The sequence below is a fragment of the Triturus cristatus genome, chromosome 4_2 (genome assembly GCF_964204655.1).
Source record: "Triturus cristatus chromosome 4_2, aTriCri1.1, whole genome shotgun sequence".
Lineage (NCBI taxonomy): Eukaryota > Metazoa > Chordata > Amphibia > Caudata > Salamandridae > Triturus > Triturus cristatus.
In genome coordinates, this window is record NC_140586.1 from 58,612,148 (window position 1) to 58,638,905 (window position 26,758).

Here is a 26,758-nt window from a genome sequence, read left to right on the forward strand (position 1 = left end):
TCGTCGTCAACGACGAGGATGATGAAGACGATCTCCTCGTCGACGATGACGTCGACGATGACGTCGGTGATATTCTCGTCAACGGTGTCTTCGTCGTCGACGGTGTCTTCGTCGTCGACGGTGTCTTCGTCGTCGACGGTGTCTTCGTCGTCGACGGTGTCTTCGACGATGATGAAGCTCTCGTCGACGGTGTCGTCGTCGTCGACGCTCCCGTCGACAGCTTACTCGACGACGCCTTTTTTATGGCTAACGTCGACGGGATTGACTTGCCTGCCGTCGACGATGGAGTTGTCGTCGTCGAAGACATGGAATGGGATGTCATCGTCGATAGAGTCGTCGTCGACGATGTAACTGAAATCGCTGTCGAAGGAGATTCTCGTCGACGCTACTGTCGACATTGTTGTCGTCGACGAGGTGGCAATAGGCTTTTTGAAGGTGTGGGGCATCACCTTAGGAGACTAGCTCCCTGGAACAGGCGAATCCTGGACCTCTGAAGACTTTTTCTGCGTCTTCTTTTGAGGTGGCTGCGACGAAGGGCCCGGCGATGCCACCCTTGGTCTTTTAGATGAGGAGTGAGACGCAACTGAAGAACTCTCACTCTCCTCAGAGGCCACATCCTCCTTGTCCTTTAGCCTTTGCAGCCAGATTAAAAGGCGCCCCTCTCGGTCTTTCAAGGTCTTAGATGAGAAAGTCCGACATACCTTGCAGTCCTTAGAACTGTGACTGGGATAGAGACCATACAAGCAGTCCTTGTGTTGGTCGTCGATATGTAGCCTCTTTTTTCCACAAGAGGCGCAGGGCCTGAATAAACCCTTCTTAGGTGTATCAGCCATGCTGAAAATCCAGAATGTTGAGAGAAATGCTGTCAAATCCAAAGAAATGAGCAGAGCTCAGTGGAGACTCCCTTAGCACGACGTGCGGTAGAAAATCTGAGGGACTAGAGCTCCTACCAGGAAGGTTCTAGAGGGTGGTGTTAGCTGATTGGCTCTGGCCAAAATTTGGTCCTTTTTACATAAGGACGTGGATAGCTTACTAAGCTAAGGCCTCTGAGGCCTATGACTGTCTTATGTCTTCTGGACATTACTTTGTTATTTACCGGTGACTCCCATTCCCGACGACGGGGAATGATTCAGGCATGTGAATCTATGAAAGATACCCTAATACTGGATAAACTTTAATACGTTGCATTTTAATACAGACCGCGCTGGCACAACATCAGTTTTAGCTGGGTGGCATAAACCAGGCTTGGAAATTGTCTCCGGGTGTCCGACTCTCATCCTCCTTGTGCCCAAATCTACCAGTCAGTGGGATGGGGCGAGGGGGCTCGCCGGGTGGTGGACTGAGTCCTTTAACTCAAAATGGTTTAGATAATTGAGTCCACAGTCAAGTCTGAGGACTCTAATCAGGACTGTTGAAAACAAGAACATGCACATGTGTTTATTGTGTTGCTAACACGGCCCTGCTCTTGAATAGCAAACGTTTTTTCCCTCAGTACGATTAATTTATTCCAAGTGGTTTATATTTACAATGTGTTCCCCTTAAGCCTTGCCAAAAGTCCCCGCTCTGGAGCACAGGTCCGGAAGTCTTATTTAAAACTATAAATGACATTGTGCCTGTCGTACTGTTTGCACACTAGTAACGAGTTTTCTTAAATGTGACATCGAAGAGGCAGACACCCTCCGACACACTTCCTAAATCATAAAAGGCACCGCATATTTGGAGCATTTCAGGGGTCTTACCCAGGTTTGGGCTAAAGGAAAGTGGCTCCCTTTCTGTCATACCGCAGTGCTCAGGTACTGTCAGCATTCTTAAAAATATGCAAACCGAAAGTACACTCTGGTCTTGTATACTTGGGATGGTAATCCCTGAATGCCTGGCTTATTTTCAGCATTGTGACCGTGTCTTTTTAGGTGGAGCCTCTCATGAGGACAGGCCCTTTTACTCGTTACATGGTATGTCTTTAGTCTTTAAGCACCTTTCTTTAATATGCTTGTTCCCTTTTCTATACCGTGACTAATATCCATCACTGCTGACATCCAAGTGCGAACTCTAGTCACTCCAATGGCCTGTGTTGTGGAACTATCAGCTCCGGAGTCTCTCCTGCTGTGACAGATTGAAAAGGGAGGGGGATGAGTATGTAATTCAAAAGAAGCAAATCCCCAATTTAAAAAAACCTACAAAAGCACAGATCCTAAATAACAATTGTCATCCGCTAAGCAGCCAGAAGGGCTGTGCAAGGGAAAGCTCTGCAAGACTTCTGCCTGTGACCAGGACTAGTGCCAAGCCATGCTAGTTTCCCTGCTGAGAGAGGGGACCTCAACCTGGGAAATCAAGACCACCTCCATTGAAGCACTAGCATCTACCTGCTTCCTTGCGACCAGTGTGCCCTGTGAGGAAGATTAGTGCATTGGAGGGAGGTCCAGTGAGGAGCCCAGTCAAGTGGACTCTTGAGGTGTAGCCTGCTGCACAGCTTGGGTCGTTGCCCATGTGCTGAATCAAGAAAGCAACCCCTGTATGCCAGGAGACTGCATCTATGAAAATAGCTGTGCGGTAAAAACAAAGACAGTGTGGCACCACTGCAGAGACCCCGTATGCCAGGAAGGGCTGCCTTAGAAGTTACTGCCTGGTAATGAGGGCTGAAGTCTGTGCAGGATCATAGCAGCAACTCCATGTGCCAGGACCCCACCCTGGTACATTGCAATGTGGCAAGAGCCAGCGCTTGGGTAACTGCAGCACAGCAACACCATCTGGCAGAGGGGACAGATGGAAATAACAGTGCTGTGAGGATCGCGACGAGGCCCATTAACTGTGAAGCCATGATGACCGGTCATAAGGTGAATCCATGACTGACCCCAGTGAGGACCGTACCACATCACTGGGACTCTTCCTGCCCCCATTGGGAAGTGCAGAACTTACCCTGCAGGAACAGCATGGGCACACCTCTAAACTCTGCCAGAGACAACCACGTAGGCTGAGAGGAAAGCCTGCGATTGCTGTGCAGAGGGTTCGCGGTTCTATCCCCTGCTCCTGCGGCAGCTCAGCACCGTGTGACTGGGCAATAGCTCACTTAATTTCCACGACGGCCCCCCAGCGCCTCGAGACCCGCAAGGGTAAGTAGCTGCGCTATATAAAAACGGACTTACATTTTTTTTTTTTTTTTAATCACCAGTTGGGCCCAGTAACTCCCAGGTGACTTGTGGCTCTCAGAAAGGGGGTTTGACATCTGTTAATGTCCCTATTATTCTTAGGAATCTGTCTGCAAAAACTTTAAACAAAACTCCCTTGCTCTAGGAGTACTTCAACCTGTCATTCTTTCAATATTCCAATTTGTAATCATGGTTTCCATAATCAAACATTGTAAACCACAGCAACGCTTAGCTCAGTGCATCATGGGCTTTTCAACAATGAGAAGAGTCTAACAGACAGTGGCATATTACCTTTGTGGATCAACCTGCTCTGCAAAAAGTTATAGGTCGAAACCTTGTAACCCACGAGAAGTCCATTTATTTTATATATCTATGTTTTTGGGAATCGTACAATCAAAAAAAAAACGACCCCTTGCACAATTACCAACTCTGTCTACTCTTTAGCACACCATCCCTATCTGGGATTACTGGATGATTTACAGCAGTTTACCACAAATTACAAGTAGGTATAAATCACAAAAATACGAAATGTATTTTCTTTGCTAGGAAATTCAAAGCGCATTGGGGCCATGGAGAGGTGATAAATTATGACAGCCCTCCCATATCAGAGACTGGATACTTATTTATGTTAAGAGTTCATGTATCGGCTGAATTCTAGCAAGGCCCCGATTTTTCCACCTTTCTACAAACCTACATGGGTGAGGGGAGGTTAGTACGCAATGGGAGTCTGCACATCTACAAACTTGGAGGCTTACAGGTATTTATCAACCCCTCTCCAATGTTTTCTCCCACTAGAAAGTTGGAAACTTACTCCTGACAAAAATGTTTAACACTTTTCCAAAGTAGGAGAAACTCCACAGGTGACATTCAAAGTAACTCATTTGCTGCGAGTTCTGTTTCAAAGCCTGCTTCTGTAAGCCATTCTGAATTCCTACCAGCAGTAATTGAACACTATTGAAAGGACATACCTGCTGGTGCACTTAAGACATTAAGAATCGGGCGTAATGTATTACATGCTGCCATAAGGATTTTTACTGTGATTTATGCTGAAATGGGCAGGGCCATTTATCTGGAGGACCAAACTTCAAAACTTGACACGGAACAATGTCCTGCCATCTGGCTACTTTCTTGGGTACAGACCGATCATAGTCAGTAGACAGAGATCCTTCCCCAATGCATCTAATGTAAGACAGGCACTGTAAAAGGAAGGGTATGTGCATCCGAGCAAGTTACAGGTTTTGATTTTTTTTAGGCTGCGAAAAAAATCCTGGCCAAATCTGGCTACTTGCTAGAGCACATAGGTGTAGATTTTGGGGGCACTGAATGCTTCTACTCATAAAAAAATATTCAAAAACGAAGGAGTTGTATGAAATGAACCAGAAGAGGAGTTAGTACAGCAATCCTAGTCCCTCCAATCCCGATTTGATAGGTTTGTGTTGGGGGAGTGGGAATGGTGATAACCACACTGTCCCTCTGACCACTCTGCACTTCAATTTTTTTCTGGATCGAGCCCATGGGGCAGCTAGAGATGAGCTGGGGCAGGAAGGAATATGCTACTTAGCAGTATGCATCTGTTTTTGGCATGTAGAGCTGCAGATCTACACTATGCATAGATCGCCATCTGGTGTTGGGCCCGGATGTTTGCACTTGTTTTTGTCCTGGAAAGTCTTTGGAAGTCACGAGATGGGTGACTCCTCCTTTGGATCATAGTGCGCATGAGCATCGGCTCCATCCTCAGATTGTTTTTCGCCAGCAGGGAAATGGAGCTTTGTAAGAAACAGGAAAGATGGCCATGTATGCTGTATCTAAATAAGAATACTGGAACAGATGACGGTAGCCAGGGAGGCGGGTGGGCGTGTGTAGATCTGCAGCTCTACATGCCAAGAACAGATGCATACTGGTAAGTAGCATATTCTGTTCGAGGCATATGAGCTGCAGATTACACACTATGCATAGATTGTATAGCAGTACCCCCTCCTAGCAGCGACGACCAGCATCTGTTGCAGTAGTTTGAAATAGTGTTTGGAGTACAGCCTGGCCCACACTAGCTTGTTTAGTTTGCACAGCTACACAATAGTGTTGTGAATGTGTGCGGTGTAGACCATGTAGCTGCTCTGCAGATATCTAATGGGATGTTCCCTAAAAATGCCATTGAAGCCCCTATTTTACGTGTAGAGTGGGCTTTAGGGGGAACAGATAGCGTTAGTTTTGCTTTGTTGTAGCAAATCTGAATGCATTTGACAATCCACCTAGCTATTCCCGACTTGGAGATGGGGTTGCCCTTGTGTGGTGGAGAGAAAGACAAACAGCTGTTTGACCTTACGGAAAGGTTGTGTACTCTATGTAGTAGAATAAGGCTCTTTTGACATCTAGTGTGTGAAGAGCTCTCTGCAACGGTCTGGTTGCGAGAATACTGGTAGTTCTACTGCTTGGTTTAGGTGAAAGGGAGAAATGACTTTAGGGAGGAATTTTGGGTTGGTACGGAGAACCTTGTTATGGTGCATTTGGAGAAAAGGTTCTTGAATGGTAAGTGCTTGTATCTCACTGACCCTTCTGAGGGAAGTGATGGCTACAAGAAAAGCAGTTTTCCAGGTTAGGAATTGAAGTTCACATTTATGCAGAGTTTCGAAGGGAGGCCCCATTAGTCTGGTGAGAACGAGGCAATCAGGGGGGAATTATTCTTTTAAGGCCTTCCATGAAGGCTTTAATGGCAGGTACTCTAAAAAGTGATAGATGTTGCCTGTTTTGCAGATAAGCTGCCATGGCTGTGAGGTGCAGTCTAATAGACGTATAGGCCAGATTTCATCTTTGTAGGTGTAGTAAATAGCCTATGATGTGTTGAATGGACACATCTAGGCGATTGATGGTATTGTTGACACAATAGACAACAAAACGTTTCCACTAGGCGGCGTAGCAGGCTCTAATGGTGGGTCGTCTAGCTTCTTTGATGATGTTCATACAGTCAGGGGGAAGATTGAGGTAACCGAATTCTAGGATTTCAGGAGCCAGATCGCTAGGTTGAGCTGGGTCCGGGTGCCTGATCTCTCCATGGTTCTGGGTTAAGAGGAGTGGAGAGAGGTGTAACTTTTGGTACGGTACTACAGATAGTTCCAGCAGTGTGGTGTACCACGGTTGTCTGGCCCAAGTTGGAGCTACTAGGATGAGAGCGAGGGAGTGTTGTAGTTTACGCACCACTAATGGAATGAGTGGGAGAGGCGGAAAAGTGTACGCAAATCTGTCTGACTAGTTCATCCATATCGTATTGCCTTTGGACAATGGGTGTGGATATCTGGCAGCGAAGTTTGGGCATTTGGTGTTTTTGTGGGTGGCGAAGAGGTCTATCTGTGGATGCCCCCACATTTGAAAGTACGGGTGAAGAACTTGTGGATGTAGTTCCCACTCGTGGATCTGTTGTGTGTCTGCTGAGTAGATCGGCCATAGTGTTTTGGACTCCTGGGACATGTTGGGCCAGGAGAGAGATTCTCTGGGGTATGGCCCATCTCCATATGCTCTGTGCTAGGTGAGAGCTGGGGAGAGTGTGTGCCGCCTTGTTTTTGTATATAGTACATGGCTGTCATGTCTGTGCGGACTAGGACTGCCATGCCTGAAATCTGTTTAAAAAGATTTTAGGGCTAAAAATATGGCTAGTAACTCCAGATGGTTGATGTGGAGTAACTTTTGTTGGTGTCCATCTGCCCTGCATGGTGTGATGTAATGGGTGAGCTCCCCAGCCGGAGAGCGATGAGTCTTGTCAGTACTATCTGAGGAACCCGGTCCAGGAATGGTCGCCCTTTGGAAAGGTTTTTGGTGGTCCACCACTGCAGAGCGCGATGGGTAGGACCGTCTACCAACACCAGATCCGTTAATTGACCCTGGGCCTGGTTCCATTGGCGCGCTAAGCACTCTTGGAGAGGACGCATCTGGTGTCTTGCGTGCGGTACTATGAATATGCAAGAGGCCATCATCCAGATTAGTTGCATAAACACTCGAACTGGAAGGGAGTGTTGTGCCGTGAATTTTGCGCGTAGAGCCTGAATGCTTGTGATCATGGCCAGACTGGGGTAGGCTAGCGCTTTTGAGGTGTCTATGGTGGCACCAAGGTATTGTTTTAGGTGGGACGGTTGCAGATGGGACTTTGCGTGGTTTACCGTGAAGCCAAGTTGGTTGAAGTAGCTGGATATTTCATGCGTGTGTTGTAGACACTGGTCGTATGAACTGGCTTTTATTAGCCGGTGTAGGTATGGGAAGACATGGATGTGATGTCTACTGAGGTGTGCTGCCACGACTGCTAGGCACTTGGTGAATACTCGTGGTGCTGTTGTGACTTAGAATGGGACTACTTTGAATTGGTAGTGTTGGTTGTCCACTACAAATCCGAGGAACTTCCTGTGAGCGATATGTACATGAATGTAGAAATAAGCGTCTTCTAGGTTTAAAGTGCTCAGGAAGTGGTTTTGGGAGAGCGGGGGGGGGGGGGGGGGGGGAGGAATATAGGGAGTTAACCCCCAGATCTCTTTGGTTGGTCCCTTTTTGTAGGAGGGAGATTACCTCCTGCTTCAGTAATGTTATATGCTTGTGTGACATTGGGCGTGGTGTGGGTGGAAGGTTGGGGGGGGGGGGGGTGGTAGATATTAGTTCTAGGCAGTAGCCTGACCGAATTATTTGTGTTACGCATTTGTCTGAGGTGATGTTAGCCCAGACGTGAAGGAAATTTTGGAGTCTGCCCCCCACTGGAGTGGGATGGTCTGGGGGGAGTGGAGGGAAGTCATTGGGTAGGTGTGGAGGCAGAGCGGACGGTGTTAGTCTTGCCTCTGCCTTTATTATTATTGCCCCTGTAGCCGCCTCTTTGGTAACCCCTTGTGAAGGTGGATTGGGTAGGAGCTTTATATGAAGTGGAAGCGGTATCAGAGGAGTAGCCTCTGTATGTGCTCCAAAAGGAGGAACGGCGAGAGGAATGCCTGGGAGGGTGTGATTGTAAGGCTCCCATAGATTTGGCCGTGTCCGTGTCTTTTTTCATCTTTTCTAGGGCCTGATCCACTTTTGGGCCGAAAAGATGTTACTGGTCAAAGGGATGATTCAGGATGGAAGCTTGTACTTCTGGTTTAAATCCTGAGCCAAGCATAGCAACGGAGGAGGACGCTAGTATTGATGGCCCTGGAGGCGGTGTCTGCTGCATCTAGGGCACAACGGATTAACTAGTTTGCCCTATTTTTGTATTTGTCAGGGAGGTGTTGCATTATGGCTTCTAGTTCGTCATAATGGGCTCTGTCATATCGTGCTAGTAGCGCTTGTGTATTGGCGATACACCATATGTTGGCAGTTTGTGATGCAGTGCGCTTACCGGATGCGTCCAAGAGTTTTGACTTTGTCAGGTGGTGGTTCTTCGCCTGACGCCTGAGAGTTGGCCCTCTTTCGTGCTGTGGACACTACCAGGGAATCTAGTGGTGCTGGCCCTCTGATGTAGGAGGGATCTGTAGGGGCGGCTTTATATTTCTCGATGCGGGGGTTAATGACCCTGGCTCTAACTGGGTCTTTAAAGACCTCTGGCGCATGTTTTATAACCCCTTTGAGCATGGGCAGTATGGAGGTGGCCCTATGTGTGGTGTCAAAAGTATTGAGGAAGAAATCCTCCATGGGGGTCGGCATGGATATCTACCCCGTGATAGTGTGCAGCCCTTTGGAGTAAATGGTTGAACCCCCACAAGTCTTCTGGTGGAGATGGTCTCAAAGGATAGAGATCATCTTGTGGGACGTAAGGGATGTTATAGTCGTCCCATGGGTCTGGGGAGCCTGTGGGAGTAGGGTTCCCCTGTGGGTAAGTCATGGGGCACGCCCCCTATGTCATCGTATTTGTCGTCATGATAATCATCATCCGGAGGGGGTGTTGGGGAATGATGAGGAGGTGGAGGGTGTGGAAGAGGTGGGGAAGGCATTCTGAAAGGTGAGGTAGCAGAGTCATTACTTTTTGGAGGTGGAGCTGGGGCATGTTTTTCCAGCTGTCTTTTTGATGCCGAGCATCAAATGTCCGGTTTTGCGATCCTTGGTTAATGTCTTTTGCAAGGGATCCGGTGTAAAGAGTTCTTCTGTGGGTGGTTTATCCGTCGCCGAAGGCATCGGGGCTGTTGGTTTTCTGGCTTTAGTGTCGGGTTTGGAAGTATGCGGCTTGGAAAGGGCTTTTAGTTTGGTCGGTGCTGAGATGGGTATCGGCTTAAGAGATCAGTGCCGGTGACCTGGTGTGCTTTTGTCGGTTCCGGGAATTGGGTCGGTACCAAGGAGCCGGAACTGGGTTACGGCACCGAGTGTTTCGGTATGGGGCTCAGTGCCGAAGAGGAGGCCTTTTTCTTTTTCGGTGTTGGTGCGGAGGTATGTTTGTCGGCACAGACGGTGGGCTGGCTCGAGCCCGAGCCGCCTGAAGGCTTAATCCGCTTCTTTACCGGTCCCAAAGGTGCAGTGTGGGAAGCAGTGTCTTTGGTCTTACCTAGGCCCGGAGGCGAAGGAGTGACCAAAGCCTTTTTCGGTGAGGGTGTGGAGGGGGGCAAACTGGTACTCACGACCCTCTGTGCCGGAGTGATGTCCTCCACATATGAATCGTCGGCTTCGGAGGCACCGACTAGGCCCTTGTCAGTGTGGTGTTCTTCTGGAGCGTCGACGCCCTCTTCGAAGAGGTCATCTGGAATCGCCGCCGTTTGCCATGGTTCTTCCTGCCCTTCGGTCTCGAATAGTTTTCTTGGACCGGAAGGACTTGCACGCCGGACAGTCTCGAGCCTCGTGTTCAGGGGAGAGGCAGAGATTACATACTTCGTGCAGATCGGTGTGGGGGAATTTGGACCCACATCGAGGGCACTTCTTGAAGGGAGTCCTTTCCATTAGCCAGGACCGGAGCTTGGGTAGACCCGAAGGCCGGCGCCTGGAATCGAAGGTTCTTGATCGATGAGCCGCGTCGAGTGTGGGGATCGCAATCAAAACAATACCGCAAACTGGGGTGAGGATTGCGCATCAATTGATCTGGAAACCTGTTCGGAACCAGAGCGCGAAGATCACATCAGAGCCCGATGGCGGAAAAAAACGATCTGAGGATGGAGCCGAAGCCCATGCGCAATACGATCCAAAGGAGAAGTCACCGACCTCTTGACTTCCAAACTTTCCTAGAGGAAAAACTGCAAACATCCGGGCCCAACACAAGATGGCGATCTATGCACAAGTGTGTAATCTGCAGCTCATATGCCTCGAACATGTTGGATAGACACATCTAGGGGATTGGTATGACAATATATTACAAAATGTTTCAACTTGGCTGCATAGCAAGCTCTAGAGGTAGGCAGTCTAGCTTCTTTAATGACGTTCATACAGTCAGGGGGGAAGGTTACGCTAACCGAATCCTAGGCTGAGCTGGGTCTGGGTGTGTGATCTCTCCATGGTTCTGGGTTAAGAGGCGTGGAGAGGTGTAACTTATGGTGCGGAACTACGGAGAGTTCCAGCAGTGTGGTGTACCACGGTTGTCTGGCCCAAGTTGGAGCAATTAGGATGAGAGTTAAGGAATGTTGCTGTAGTTTGCGCACCACTAGTGGAATGAGTGGGAGAGGCGGAAAAGCATATGCAAATCTGTCAGACCACTTCATCCATATCGCATTGCCTTTGGACAATAGGTGTGGATATCTGGCAGCGAAGGTTGGGCATTTGTGGGTGGCGAAGATGTCTGTGGTTGCCCTCACATTTGAAAAAACGGTTGAACTACTTGCGGATGAAGTTCCCACTCGTGGATCTGTTGTGTTTGACGTCACAACAGATCGGCTATGGTGTTTGACTCCTGGGACATGTTGGTCTAGGAGAAAAATGTTCTGAGGTATAGCCCACCTCCATATGTTCTGTGCTAGCTGAGAGCTGCAGAGTATGTCCCGCCTTGTGTTTGTATGCGGTACATGTCTGTCATGTTGTCCGTGCAGACTAAGACAGTCTTGCCTGATATTTGTTTTTTAAATGCTTTTAAGGCTAGGAATATAGCTAGTCACTCCAGGTGGTTGATGTGAAGTAACTTTCGATGAGGTGTCCACCTGCCCTGCATGGTGTGATGTAGAATGTGAGCTCCCCAGCCGGAGATCCATGCGTCTGTCAAAGCTATTTGAGGAACCGGCTCTAGGAACGGTAGTCCTTTGGAAAGGTTCTTGGTGGTCCACCATTGCAGAGCGAGATGACTACGACCGTCTACCAACACCAGATCTGTTAACTGACGTTGAGCCCGTTTCCATTGGCATGCTAAGCACTCTTGGAGGACGCATCTGGAGTCTTGCATGAGGCACTATGAATATACAAGAAAAAATAGTTAACCTGTCGGTGTAGTTTTGCAGCTTGAAGATCTTTCTGGATTCACTATTCTGTGCATTATTCTTCGGTCTGGTGGTTGGGTTCAGAATCGTAGTCTTTCTTCCTTTTTTTTAGTAGCCCAGGTGGGAGTCTACGTCCCACCATTTGGTGTCCCTCTCGTGACGTCGGCACACTTCCTGCGGACGCTCCCACCTTGGGGCACCATCATCGGATTCTTTTTTGTGTGTTCCGTTTGTGAATCCTAGGCAATTTTATTATTTTCTCCTCAATTATATCCTTTCACACACTTCTCTTAAGTCTCTGCTTGTTCTCTATTCTCTGTCTTACCACCTTCACCAGCCTCATCTTTCTGGCGGAGGGGAGATGGGTTCACTAGTGAATCCAGAAAGATCTTCAAGCTGCAAAACTACACCGACAGGCAAGAAACTATTCGTTTTGCAGTGTGAATCTTTCTGGATTCACTACGCTGTGCATAGACTTTGTAGCGGTTTGCCATCTTTGTGGCAGCTGGGTGGAAGATGAGCGTTGGTCATTGAATACATGTTGAAGCACCTTCTGTCATACTTGTGCTTCCTTGTTCATTTGTATATCCACGCAGTAGTGCTTAGTGAACGTGTGCACTGAAGTCCATGTTGCCGCCAGGCATATGTCTTGAATGGGTGTGTTAGCCAGAAAAGCAATTGTTGCTCCTTTCTTCCTTGTGGAGTGGGCCCGTGCCCCTTCCGATAGTTCTTGCCCTGCCTGTTTGTGGCAGAATTGTATCGTCAGTGTGATCCATCGAGCGATGGTGCTTATTGTTACTTGTCTACCCAGGAAGCTGGTTGTGAAGGACAAAAACAGCTTCGTTTTCCTGTGCTCCTTGGTTCTCTTGATGTAGTGCATCATCCCCCTTCTTGCGTCTGGAGTGTGCAGTGCCCTTTCTGCGCTTGTGGCTGGGTTCTGAAAGAAGCTCGGTATTTGTATTGTCTGGTTCATATGGAATGCCGACAACACCTTCGGCATGAAGTGTGGGTCCGTTCTCATTACGACCCGGTCCTTGTGTATTTGGATGTAAGGTTCTTGCAGTGTTAGTGCTTGCAGCTCGCTTACTCTGCGCAGCGAGGTTATTGCCACCAGAAAGGCTGTCTTCGTTTGTAGTGAGGCCTTGTGGATGGGCTCAAAAGGTGCCTTCATAAGTTCCGTCAGGACTATGTTGAGGTTCCATGCCGGCGGCGGCATCCTCTTTGGTGGCGCTATCCTTTTCGCCCCTTCCAGGAAGCTCTTTACTACTCGTGATGTAAAGAAACTGTACCCCGTCTCACCTCGTGTGTAAGATACAATCGCTGCTAGGTGTACCCTTAGCGAGGATGAACATAGTTTAGTAGGTGTGTGAGGTATCTCAGCACTGTTGATTCCTTTGTCAACTTGTTCTGCAGTTTTTTTGCTGCACAATTGTGTGAACCTCTTCCATTTTTTCCCATAGCATTTGTGTAGTTGGTCTCCTTGCCTCCCGGAGCACTCGCATGGTGCTTTGTGGTAGCTTAAGGTGTGCAAACTCTTATGTCTTCAGGAGCCATGCCGCTAGGCTGAGGCTCTGGGTGTAGAACTTCTGTTTTGCATGGAGTGCAAGTCTTTCCTTTTGGTGAACTTGTGGGGTGGCCCCAGTGCCATTTCCATTAATTGTGAGTACCAGGTTTGTCTCGCCCACTGTGGTGCTGCTAGGATCAGTGTCATGTTACTGGTCCTGCACTTGAGTACCCTGGAAATCAGTGGTATTGGGGGAAAAGCGTAGGCAAATGTTTTTGACCAGCTTATCCATAGGGCATTCCCCCGGGATGGTTTCTCTGGTTACCTGGATGCGAAGTTGGCATTTCACATTCAGGTGTGTTGCAAACAGGTCTATCGTCGGTGTACCCCACCTTCTGAATAGCCTTTGCGTTTCCGGTCCATAGAGCTCCCATTCGTGGGATGCTGAAGTCTGCCTGCTGAGCCAGTCTGCTTCCACATTGTCCTTCCCTGGTAGGTGTATGGCCAGCAGGTCTATTTTGAGTGGGATGGCCCATCTCCAAATGTGCCAGGTTGGATAGAGGGAATGATTGGGTTCCTCCCTGCTTGTTGAGGTAGAACATCGTTGTCGTGTTGTCTGCATCAACACCTTCTGGTTGTACAGTTGTTTCTGGAAGGCCTTCAGGGGCTAGGAATACAGTCTTCAATTCCAGGTAGTTGATGTGTCTGACAGCATCTGCTGGAGTGCACAGACCCCTCTGAGCTTGTTCATGTGCTCCCCATCCTATCTGGGATGCGTCTGTGGTGATGGTCACCGTTGGGCTTGGTGGTGTCAAGGGCTTCCCTATTGTTATGTTCTCCTTGTTCCACCACGCTATCTCTTCTTGCACTGCGTGCATTACAACCACTAGATCCCCCCAACTTCTGGTTGCTTGTGACCATTGCTGTTGCAGCCATTCCTGGAATGGTCTCATGTGTAGGCGTACATTGGGGACTAGGTGAATGCATGACGCCATAATCCCCATGATCTTGCTTGCTGTCCTCACTGTCAGAGCTTGCCCCTTCTGGTAGAGGCACGTCTCCATCAGCAGGGCCAGTATTCTCTTGTCGCTGGGGATCACCGCTCTCTGTATGGTGTTGATCTGTGCCCCCAGGAAGATCTTCACCTGTTCCGGTTCCACTGAGGATTCCCCACAGTGTATGAAGAATCCCAGCTTAGTTACCGTCCTTGTGACCCGCTGTGCGTGTTCCTCGCTTGTTTCGCGTGAACTTGCTTTTATTAGCCAGTCGTCGAGATAAGGGTATACATGAATCCCTTGCCTCCGCAGGTACGCCGCTACTGCCGCAAGGCATTTTGTGAAAACCCTTGGTGCGGACTTTAGTCCGAATGCCATGGTTGTGAATGTTAAGACCAGGCCTTAGGGATGGGCCATCCCTGACCGCTAGCCACACACCCGGACCCATGCACCTCATTCAGTCCCCCCCCCCCCCCCCAGTACACGGCCTAGCCGGTCCTTCCCGCCAGAACCCCCACACACCCGACCCAGACTTCTCCATCCGTGCCCTCCACCTTCCCAGCACCACAGGGCCCGCGTGCCCACTTCATGCACCTACAATGGCCGCCCGGTTCCAGCGCAACCCAGGCCTAGAGGCGCCGCCCCGGCTGGAGGACATCGCGCTCCCACGGAGTGAGAGAGGGAGGAGCAGTTTCCATCGCACCTCTGACCTCCCCTTGGGAGATGGGTTTCGATCGGCCCTCTGGCCTCCCTGAGGGCTGGCTCCTGCGTGTCTGGGACTCCCCCATACTCCCCCCCCGACCCGGCCCTGAAAGGATCAAAGGACGACATGGCAGGAAACTCCAACAAGCGACCCCCAGGTGCTAAGACCCCCGCCTACACAGACTCCGGACATCAAAGAGGAGTTGACCTATAACAAGGGGTGCTCTGGCACTATCTGGCAGATTCGACTCTGGAACGACGAGAGCCCTGCTGACGTGGTCGCGGCTCCCTTGCAACACCTGAGCCCTGCTGAGTGACTCGCGGCTCCCCTGAAGATCCTAAGACCTCCGACCTTGTGCTTGAGCCCTGCTGAGTGACTCGCGGCTCCCCTGAAGATCGTAAGACCTCCGACCTTGTGCTTGAGCCCTGCTGAGTGACTCGCGGCTCCTAAAGACTCCCTCGGTCCGGCTGGACCCCAATGACCACAGCATATCCCCCAGCTCGAGGATTGTGAGCTGTGCGCCGGGTACGTCCCTGCATTGATCCAGATCCCCAAAGACTGTCCCGCTACCCCCTATCCCTACCGAGACGTGCTCCATTTGTAAATATCCACCTTGTTGATCATAAAGATCCTACGAAGCTGATTAGATAAAGATCTGTTCCCAAGAACATACAGTGTGGTGTCTTTGTCGTGCAGTGTGTACGATCCTAGATACAAGACTCTTCCCCTGAGGAGTCTCCCGCCAGTGCCCGGCTACGATACCCCGAGGGTAGGTCTCAGGGTGCTCAGGTACCCTCCCTGTCTCCTCCGAGGTCACCTTCTAACAGTGAACTGGTAGTGTTCTTTGTTGATGGAAAATCTTAACAGATGTTTGTGCTGCCTGTTCATTGGGATGTGCAGGTAGGCATCTTTGAGGTCCTCGGTGGACATGAAGTCTCCGTCTCAGAGGGAGTACCTCTTGTAGGGACGTCATTTTGAATTTGTGTCCTTATGTACTTGTTTAAGAACCGTAGATCCAGGATGGGTCTTAGTAATTCGTCCACCTTTGGTACCAGGAAGTAGTTTGAGTACACTCCCTTGTTCCTTTCTTTGAATGGTACTGGTTCTATGGCCTCCTTTTGGAGTAGTTCTTGTGCTTCCTCTCGGAGTTGCACTAGCTCCTGTCCTGAGTGTTCCCTTCTCTTTGGTTTTCTGGTTGGTGGTTTCCTTTCCAACTCTATGCAGTATCCAAACTGTATGATGTTAAGTATCCATTTGTCTGTTATCTTTTTCCACTCCTGGAAGAAACGTCTCAGCCTGCCGCCTACTGGTGTTGCATGTTCGTTGGCGTTTGGTCTGTGTAACCCTCTTGTTGAATTTTTTGTGCTCTACCCTCGGAGGGATCTTGTGGGTGAGCACGCTTTGCTGGGCGGAGTCACTTTGAGGCTGGTTGTTCTCCCCCTCGTCCGTTCCCCCTACTGCGAAAGGACTGGCCCCGAGGCTGGTACTGCCAAGTTGGTTTCTGCTGCCCCTGCTGGCCGCCCTGTTGGAATGTCTGGTGTGACGTTCCCAGCTGGTTTCCGCCCCTTCCGTATGGTCTCCGTGTCGGAGTAGCTCTTTTCATCCCTCTGAATTGCAGGGCCCCCATGGACCTTGCTGTTTCATTATCTTTGAGTTGGGTGAGTTTTTCATCCATCGGGGCTCCGAACAGCGTATCCCCGTTGAAAGGGGTGTTCAGGATGTTGTTCTGGACTTCTGGCTTGAAGCCCGAGATCCTGAGCCAGGACTGCCTTCTTTCAGTTATCCCTATTGCCATCAACCTGCTTGATATTTCGGCTCCATCTAAGGCAGTTTTAAGGCAATATTCTTCCTTCCTCCACCAGGTGCGAGGCTCTTTGCTGGTATTGTTCGGGGAGGTGCTTGATTAGCTGCCCCATTTTGTCCCAATGTTGGTATTGGTGTCTGTTTAGCAGGGCATTGGAGTTCGCCATGCGCCAGTGCATTGCCGCGTTTTTCAATCTTCCTCCCAGTCAGGTCCATCCTCCTGCTTTCCTTGTCTGGTGGTGGGCCAGAGGTTGCCGGGACATTAGCCCTTTTCCTGGCAGTTGACGCAATGATGGAGTCCGCTGCGACGGATCCCTTGATGTAGGAAGGGTCCTGGGAGGAGTGTTTATACTTCTCCGACCTAGGTGTGATGGACCTGCATGTTGCTGGGTCCATGAACGCCTCCTTCCCCTGGTCCATGACACTTGAGCATGGGGAGGAACTGGCTCATCGTTTGAATGGGGAGCAGCGTTTCCAGTAAAAAGTCTGCTTTAGGCTTTTCTTCCTCCAGCTTGACCCCAAAAGCAGCTGCTGTGCTTTTGATGACCATATTGTAGGCCCCAATGTTATAGGGCGGCGAAGGCCTCGAAGGGTAAGTCTCCACAGGCTCTTCCGGGTTTTCGGCGTAGAGGTCCTGCCACTCCAGGTCCTGTTTCGTCGACGGCGCCGAGCCGTAGTTGGTTTGTTGGTCATCATCTTCTCCCTCATAGTATAGGTCCTCTTCTCCGGGAGTTAGATGGTTCTTTGGCGTCCAACTCCTCCTGTTCGACGTCTACGATGGCTCACGGTGGTTCCGTTTGAATCGTGTATCTTCATTTTATTGTTGACCTCCTTTCTTTGTAGGATGCTCCATTTCTGCCTCAAGCCTCCTCTCTTTCGGCGTCGAGCGTGGGTCTTTTCGCCGGAGCCGGCGTCGACTCGACCTTCTTTCGAAGCAGAGCGCCCCAGTTCTTGGCCTTGCTTCGATGACCATGGCTTTTCGCCGGTCTTTGCCACCTGGGAGTCCTTTTCGAAGGATCTGCCGGGCCGTTCGTCCTGGGGTGCAGCAGCGGTAGTCGAAATTTTCGGCACCGGTGCTCATTGAGCACTTTGACTGATTCGAGTCTGACTCGGGTTTTCGGGGCACTGTCTAGGGTTTAGTGTTAGTCTCTCCTACCTTATCAGAAGTTTTTATTGGTCTCTGCGACCGTGAAGTCATCTGGTCCCTCGGCGACGTTGTCTTCCTTGGTGGAGAGGCCCAGTTCGTGCAGCGACGGGGTCTGTCCCTTGCCCTGCATGTTGTAATTGGCGCTCCTCTGTCTCTGAATAGGCATTGCAGTCATACTCTCTTGGTCGACTGGCAGGCAAATATCGCAGACCAGGTGTTGATCCTTCTGCGCGTATTTATGGTGGCAGTTACGGCAGCGCTCAGGGTCCCTGAGTGCGCATTCTCCATTGGACGTCAAAGATAGAGGTTCTCCTCCTTAGTCGTCCCGGCTTGTCGATCTTGTTCTCTGTAGTCTTCCTCAACTCTCGATGAAACTCGTGCCTTTTCTTCCCCAAAATCTCTGGAGCTTCACGGTGACGATCCAGACCCAACGACGGAAAAAAGAATCTGAAGATGGCGCCCCAAGGCGGGAGCTTCCGCGAAGCGTGCCGACGTCACGAGAGGTACACCAAATGGTGGGACGTAGACGCTCACCTGGGCAACAAAAAATAAAATAAAAAAAACACAGACTACGATTGCGGACCCAACCACTCTAGCTGGAAGTGTGTTGCGGTTGGAATTGGTGAGCAGAGCCTGCATGCTGGCTATCCTGGCGGGACTGGCATAGGCTAACGCTTTTGAGGTGTCTATTGAGGCACTGAGGGAGTGTGTGTGGAACGATTGCAGATGGGACGTTGTGTGGTTTACTGTGAACCCCAGGTCGTGGAGTAGTTGGATAGTGGCACGTGTGTTGTACACACTGGTTGTATGAGCTGGCTTTTATGAGCCATTCGTCCAGATATGGGAAGACGTGAATGTGCTGTCTTAGGTGTGCTGCGACTACCGCTAGGCACTTGGTAAACACTCGTGGTGCTGTTGCAACTCCAAATGGGAGTACTTTGAATTGATATTGCTGACCGTCCACTACGAATCTGAAATACATCCTGTGAGCGGCGTGAATGGGAATGTGGAAATAGGCGTCCTTGAGGTCTAGGGTAGCAAGAAGTCGTCCTGTGAAAGCAGAGGAAGGACCTGTTGGAGTGGGATCATGTGGAAATGGTCAGTGTATGTAGTAGAGGTTTAGGGGTCTGAGGTCTAGAATAGGCCTTAGAGAGCCACCCTTCTTTGGTATGAGAATACAGGGAGTAAACGCCCTTTTTTTGTTGGTGCAGGGGAACTGGTTCTATTGCACTTTTTTGTAGGAGGGAGATTACCTCCTGCTTTAGCAGTAACAAATGTTCTTGTGACATTGGACGCTGTTTGGGTGGTATGCTTGGGGGGTAGATGTTAGTTCGAGACAGTAACCTGATTGAACCAACATTACCTCAGACAGGTGGGTGCAACAGATAATTCAGACAGGAAGGAATTGTTGGAGTCTTCCCCCGACTGGAGTGGAATGGTCTGGGGGAAGTCATAGGGTGGGGGTGGAGGCAGAGCGGGAGTTGTTGGTTTTGCCTCTGCCTTTATTGTTCACCCTGTAACCACCTCTTTGGTAACCTCTAGTAAAGGTGGATTGGGTGGGAGCCTTGTAAGAAGTGGGGGTCTATCAGAGTAGCCGCCTCTGGGGGTGCTCCTGAAGGATGAGCTACGAAAGGAACATCTGGGAGCTTGCGACTGCAAGACTCCCATAGATTTAGCTAGGTATCCTTCATTTTTTCAAGGGATATGTCAACATTAAGACCAAATAGGTGTTGCTCATCGAATGGTTGATTGAGAAGGGAACTCTGGACTTCAGGTTTGAAACCTGAAATGCGTAACCAGGCATGCCTACGCAGGACACTGGTGTTTATTTCCCTTGAGGGAGTATCTGCTACATCTAAGGCACAACGGCTGGAGGTGTTAGTAATGGTTTTATCTTCTTGTTTGAGCTCATTGGCCCCATTGTTATACCTGTCGGGGAGGTGCTGCATTATGGACTCAAGCTCAACATAATGTGCCCTGTCATACCTAGCTAACAGTGCTTGAGTATTGGGAATGCGCCATGTTTGCCGCCTGTGATGCCACTTGTTTGCCAGGTGTCCAGGAGTTTAGACTCCTTAACTGGTGGTGCGTCAACTGATTGGGAATTTGCTTTTTCGCGCATTGGAGACTACAAGGGAGTCTAGTGGTGCGGGGCCTTTAATGTAGGCTGGATCAGTAGGGGCAGCCTTATACTTTTGACTCTAGCCCTGACCGGGTCTTTAAAGACCTCTGGTGCATGCTTAATGACCCCCTTAAGCATGGGTAAAATTGAGGTGGACTTGTGTGGTATCAAAAGTGTCCATGAGAAAATCTTCCTCCACGGGGTCTGTGTGTAGGTCAACCCTGTGGTACTAGGCAGCTCTGTGGAGGAGCTTGTTAAAGTCGATAGTGTCCTCTGGGGGGGGGGGGGGGGGACGGCCTGGAGGGATAGATGTCCTCTTGTGGGAGGTCATGGTCGTCTGGGTTGCTATAATGGAGAGGTAGCAAAATCTTTTTAGGTGGTGGAGCCAGTGCAGGCGTATCTAGTGGTCGCTTCTTGAAGCTAAGCATCAAGTGGCCAGTCTTAGAATCCTTGACATGAGTTTTTTGGGTAGGATCTGGGCGAAACAGTTCTGTGGGAGGCAGATCCTTCAGTGCCGATGGTGTTGGGTTCGTAGGCTTTTTCGGCGCAGACTCTGTAGCTGTTCTGGGTTTGCAACTGCGCGGTTCTGCAGTGTCTTTGGCCAATGGAACCAGTTTCCTCAGTTCCGAGGTCTTTTTCGGCTTCGGAGCATTGGAGTCGAGCCCTTTGGGGACAGTTTTTGGTCGGCTCAGAGTGTGTTGTCAGTGTCGAGGATCCGGTGCCAGTCTTCGACGCCAAGTGCTTGGATGTCGAAGCAGCGGTCGGCGTGGACGAGGAAGGCTTCTTTTTCGGTGCCTGTGGATGTTTTGACGGCACCTAGGGTAGGCTGACTCGAGCAGGAGTCACCGGAAGGCTTAGTAGGCTTCTTTACCGGGCCTGGAGGCGGGGCATGGGAAGCAGTCTCTCGGTGCGCACCTGGGCGTGAAGGTGTGACCAAAGCCTTATTAGATGTGTCGGGGGGGGGGGGGGGGGGGGGGTTTGGGGGGCAGGGTTCAACGTCTGTACTCACGACCCTCTGTGCTGGAGTGACGTCCGACGGAGTCATTGACTTCGGAGGCGCTGACGAGTCCTTCGACCCGCCCCTGCTCTGGCACATGGACGCCCTCTTGGAAGATGTTGTCCGGGATAGAAGACTAGAGCCATGGTTCTTCTAGCTAGTCGGTCCCGAATAGTCATCTTGGAGCGGAAAGAGGCGCAAGCTGCACAATCTCTGGCCTTGTGCTCCAGTGAGAGGCAGAGGCTGCACACCTCATGCAGATCGGTGTGGGGAAACTTCGACGCACATAGAATACACTTTTTGAATGGCGTCCTTTCCATGAGCCAGATAAGGCACAGGTAGGCCCGAAGGCCTTAGTCGACGGCCGGAATCGAAGACTTTGAAGTTGAGTTGCATGGATTGGGAAAACGCGATCGAGAAAAATAGTTGAAAAGGGAAGGATTGCGCGTCGAAAGAAAAAAACGTAGCTGTTCCAAACTGGAGCGCGAGAAACACATCCGAGCCAGATGGCGGAAAAAAACAATCTGAGGATGGAGTCGATGCCCATGCGCACTATGATCCAAAGGAGGAGTCACCTATCTTGTGACTGCCAAAGACTTTCCAGGACAAAAACAAGTGCAAACATCCGGGCCCAACACCAGATGGCGATCTGTGCATAGTGTGTAATCTGCTGCTCACATGCCTCGAACGATCTGTTTTTGGTCACACTCAAAGCTCTTCTCACTGTCAATTCTTGCATAGTTTGTGGGGATGTTAGGGAACCTCTCTCCCAAGTCCATCTGTTGGATAACATCACATGCGTAGCTTAGGGCAACTTAGAAAGGAGCAACAGGTAGTCTCATTCGGGAGTTTGCCAGTGCCCTAAATAGGGCTGCCCACTAGGAAATCCCCCCTCCCTCAAAAAAACAGTTTGCATTTAATATTCACTTAGGATCTAAGATTTAAATGATAGGGGGCTCCAACTCTTACCCGACAGAAAAAAAAGTAATGCTAGAGTTGATTTCCCTTTAGCACTCATGTTTTCTGTTCAAGAAAAGGCATTCTGAAAGAATAGGGCCACGGGTAAAGTAGTGAGTGTATTTTATGTAAGTACAGGTTGGTTTTGTTATATAAAAAAAAAAAACAAATTTTCCTACTGAAAGCAACACAAAAATAAGACAGAATTCATTCTTAAATTAACATTAAGATAACCTTAAGTATCAATATCGCCACATCTTTTTATAGGCTTAAATTCATTACATCAGATGCTATTTTTCAATGATCCAGCTTCAATATTCAAAGATAAGCTCCATTGTACATATTCTAAAATAATTGAGAACCAGACAGTGGAACAAAGAAACATTCATCTAAATTGCCAACAGAGGTAAAATGATTAAAAACTCAGTTGCTAATAAAGCCTGAAAGTTGTAATTGCTATACTTGAACCTGTTTTATTCAATTGATAAACCTAATCTATTTACATTTTTAACAATTAACTTTTATATGAATACGTAGAATACCCAACTGACCAGATAAGCAAGGTATATTTTATGCTCCAAGGCTGCAATACCTGCTTTACTTTTAGAATTCCAAACAACGAATCCACCATACTTTATACTGGGATTCCGGATCCAAACATACGGTACTCTAAGGACTGGGATAAAAAGCTCAATAATGAGATCCACAAGGGTAGATCGGAATTCTTTCCAGAACAGCAATAGATTTTGCCGTGCCATTACATGTAGATTTAAGTCCCAGTTTTAGGTGCACTACTCGAAAAGGCACTGACCTACAAAAGTACTTCACCTTCTGACTTGGTTATGCAGCTCTCTTCCCAACAGATTGATGCACTATAAGAGTCCAATCCTGACACCGTAGGTAAACAGTTGCAACAATGAACCCTCATGACTTAACAGGACAGTCCTTGGTGAATCAAAGTTCAGTAAGAGTTTCCAGTTAATCCTACCATTTAAACGCAAGGCTCAAATGCTTATATAAGCAGGTTATCAAGCAATTTATCCACTAGATAGTCCCCCCCCCTTTGCAAGAACGATCTACATTTAATTTTGTTAATCAGCTCAATGGAACAACTTAGAAAAAACTGTAATTTAACTCCCATATTTGCCATACAAACCACAGGGAGAACACCTGGTCTATGCTGAGAAGAGCAATTGCTAGTTTTCCATCAATTATGGTCAAAATCTACCAAATAAAGGTCAAACAATAAAGGTACCAAATGGATAACTTGTTCATCTTCGCTCTTCACAGAATTTTAGATTTATAAAATACCTTCTCTACACACCAAAAACAGATGAAAAACCTTAGAATTTCAACTTCAGCAAACAGTGCAAAAATACCACATGCTCTATTTTTTGCAAAATTAACTATATATGAAATCAAAATCCAACCTAAAGTACTACACTTACATTAGCTGTCCTTGCCCAAGCACATAAAGTCCTAATGTAAGACAGGACTGAAGAGTGGAGAGCCGCTCCCTAAATCCTGTCCAACAGGGCAATATTTGAAATGCAATTTACTAACCTATCTAAATAGACTAGACTAACGCACAAGTTACTACTTGTGTAACGATATATCTGTAAGAGACATTAGTTAGTGATAGATTCCTTACCTTAGAATATCCCCAGACATCAGACTGGATCCGGAAAGTTTTGCTAGCAGGACCCCTGCGCGTCAGTAGGTGGCGTTGTGCAGCTCCACGTCAGCAGGCGTCGTAAGCGCAGAGATGACAGAAGGCGCCACCCATGCGCGCTGACGTCAGTTCTCTACACGACTTTCTGCGCCAGGAACGCAGAGCCATGCAAGAAACGGACCACTGGTGCCAATAAACTAGGGCCCTGAAAGGGATAACCTTAACCCTAGAAATCAGTTAGCAGAACGGGGAGGATCAGTAAGGAATCTATCACTAACTAATGTCTTACAGATATATCGTTACACAAGTAGTAACTTGTGCATCTGAAAGAAGTTTGTGATAGATTCCTTACCTTAGAAAAGATACCCCAGCAATACCCACCACGGTGGTGGGTCTGTGAACAGATTACACCAGAAAGTCAGAGAGAACAGAACGGCCAAAGAAGCAGTCTCTCCGGACCGGACTGTCAAGGCAGTAATGCTTGGTAAACGTGTGCAGCGAGGCCCATGTAGCTGCCTGACAAATGTCCTTCAAGGGGACAGCGCATACCAAGGCAGTGGTGGCTGCAGTCACCCTGGTAGAATGGGCATGCAGCCCCACAGGAGGCTCTTACTTACCCAACGAGTAACAGGCCTTGATGCAGAGAACGACCCACCGAGAGATAGTCCGCTTGTGCACAGCCCGACCTCTTTTGGCACCCACGTAGCCAACAAAGAGCTGGTCATCCACCCGGAACGATTGTGTGTGCTACAGATAGAACGAGAGCGCACGCTTTGGGTCGAGACGGTGGAGCCTCTTCCTCTTTCAAAGGAGGCAGAAAGAAGGTGGGCAAAGCGATGGTCTGCCCGATGTGGAAGGGCGTGACAACCTTTGGCAAAAAAGTACGGGTCCTTAAAACCACCTTGTCCAGATGAACGGAAAGGAGGTATGGAAGAAAGCCTTGAGCTCACTCACTCTTCTGGCAGAGGTGATAGCTACTAGGAAAGCAGTCTTCAGAGTGAGAGGACGTAAAGGACAGTTATGGAGGGGCTCAAAAGGAGCGCACATCATAGGTCAAGACAAGATTCAAGTCTCATTGAGGCATTATGAACGGCACAGGAGGAAATGTGTGCGTAATGCCTTTCAGGAAACGGTTAACAACCGGGGACTTAGAGAGATGGCTGACCTGGAAGCCTTAGAAAGGCGGAGATGGCCGAAAGAGGCCCTTTGATAGTGCCCAGAGCGGAGCCCTGCTGGGCCAACGAAAGCAGGAACAGAAGGACTTCGGAAAGAGGGGCAGAAAGGGGATCCACAGCCTTAGCTGTGCCCCATGCCACAAACTTGTTCCACCTGCAGGCTTATACCGTTTTAGATGGCATAGCAGCTACCAGGAAGAATCTACAAACTAGATCTGTCCACTTTGCGGCAAGAAACATGATACTTGAAATGCTCGAACTGTCTCTTTAATAAAATAACTATCCTATTTAACGGTGACTATTTACAACTTCAAGGAACAGCCATGGGAGCAAAATTTGCACCCCTGTATGCCTGCCTACTGATGGGGGAAGTTGAGCGGCAATTGCTATGGAATGGGCAACTGGAAACTCTTGCCAACAGTGATGTGGGCAAGATACATTGACGACATTGTCCTCATCTGGCAAGGGATGGAAGAACTTTTAAACCATTTCATTGGATCACTGATGTCAAACAAGTGGGGCATGGATATCGCGTATACCACCTCAAAAACAGCAATCGATTTCCTTGATCTCACAATCTACATTGAAAATATATTAGACAAAAATACAAAGAAAATACTGCTGCTAACTCCATACTGCATGCATCCAGTAGTCATCCCCGTCATACAATTGAGAACATCCCATATGGAGAGTATCGACGAGCTAGAACCAATTGCAGTACAGAAACAGAATACATCAAAAATACGGTTGAAGTAACAGATTGGTGCAGAGAGGATATGAATCTCAACTACGGAAAGCAAAAGATAAACTGGCACAAACCAACCACTCAACTTTGCTCAAGCCTAACCGTTCCATCTAATCAAAAACCAATTATTCAATTTCTAACCGAATACAACAATACATACGGAAAATATTCAAGAAACATTGGAAACTTCTGATTGAAAACTCAACTGTGAATGATGCATTGCAAAACTATCCTCAATTCAGCTTCAAGAAGTAAGAATCTTAGGGATACACTGTCCATCGTTCTTTGAACGCAGACAAACACCTACTTTCCTGCATCAACCACTGGGATTTTACACCTGTTCTAACTGTTCCATCTGCAAGTTCGGCAAAACCACAGAAATAAGCATCAATGGTCATCATCTTCAAGTACGAGACTTTAACTGTGAAAGCTCAAATGTGGTTTACCTAATTACCTGCCCCTGTGACAAGCACTATATAGGTAGCTTAACCAGACCTCTTAAAGTTCGCATTCAGGAACATTATCACAATATACATAAAGCAGATCTAAGACAACCTTTGGTTGAACATTTTGTACATTGTCATCCGCATCAACGCAACTTTAACTTTATTGGTCTGAGAAATTGAAACATAAGAGGGGAGAAGAAACAGATTACGTGTGGAAGAAAGTGCGCTTATTATTCGCTTGAGAACTGTGGAGATGGGACTCAAAGAGCATGAATGGCACCATTGGCTTTAGGAATGTATAAGAACATGATTGTCAATTATTAGACATTGAGCCATGAAGTATATCTCTTTGTTAGGATGACCTGTGTTCTGTTACACTCAAAGAAATCCAAATTACATGTACACAAAATAGAGACTCAACCCCTTAACCCCTTCGATGCTGCGCAGATTCCGCCGCTGTGCTGGCGGAATCTTGCGCGGGCGTGGTCATGACGGAATGGTTCCGTCATGAGCACAGCTCAACCGTGGGTCATGACGGAACCATTCCGTCATGAGCACCGAAGGGGTTAATGATGTTGGGCAACTCATATTTGTTATCAGTTTGCCCATCCGCCTACTGGTTCTTGCTGAGCAACTTAACAGTCTCCCCTATCTAAAGTTAGCTCTTGGTCTTCCTCTAGAGCTATCTTGGAGCAAACTAGTCACATATTATGTGATTATGTAATACTTCTAAAAATACCTTTATTTACTCTAACAGGAATCTGCCTGAACAGGTTTCCTGTTTTAACTGATTGCCAGCGTCTATCAATGCAATTTAGTTTTGTATTTATGCGGAATATATAATTATCTATATGAAACAAAAAATCCTGTTTAGGGAAATACTTATACTCCACTCCTGCTTGACCAAAAAAAAGTTTAGTCAAGTACGCCGAGCATTTGCACGATTTATTCCACAAGGAATACATTAAATGATACCAGTTCCTAAATGGCGACTAAGTAAATCCAGCCATTACCTCTGTATA

The 26,758-nt window shown here is 48.4% G+C and overlaps 1 protein-coding gene across 2 annotated transcripts in view; it reads right to left on the minus strand.

Annotated features, from left to right (window-relative positions):
- Positions 1–26,758, minus strand: part of KHSRP (KH-type splicing regulatory protein) — a 136,655-nt gene that overhangs the window by 71,376 nt on the left and 38,521 nt on the right. The gene's annotated exons all lie outside the window — the stretch shown is intronic.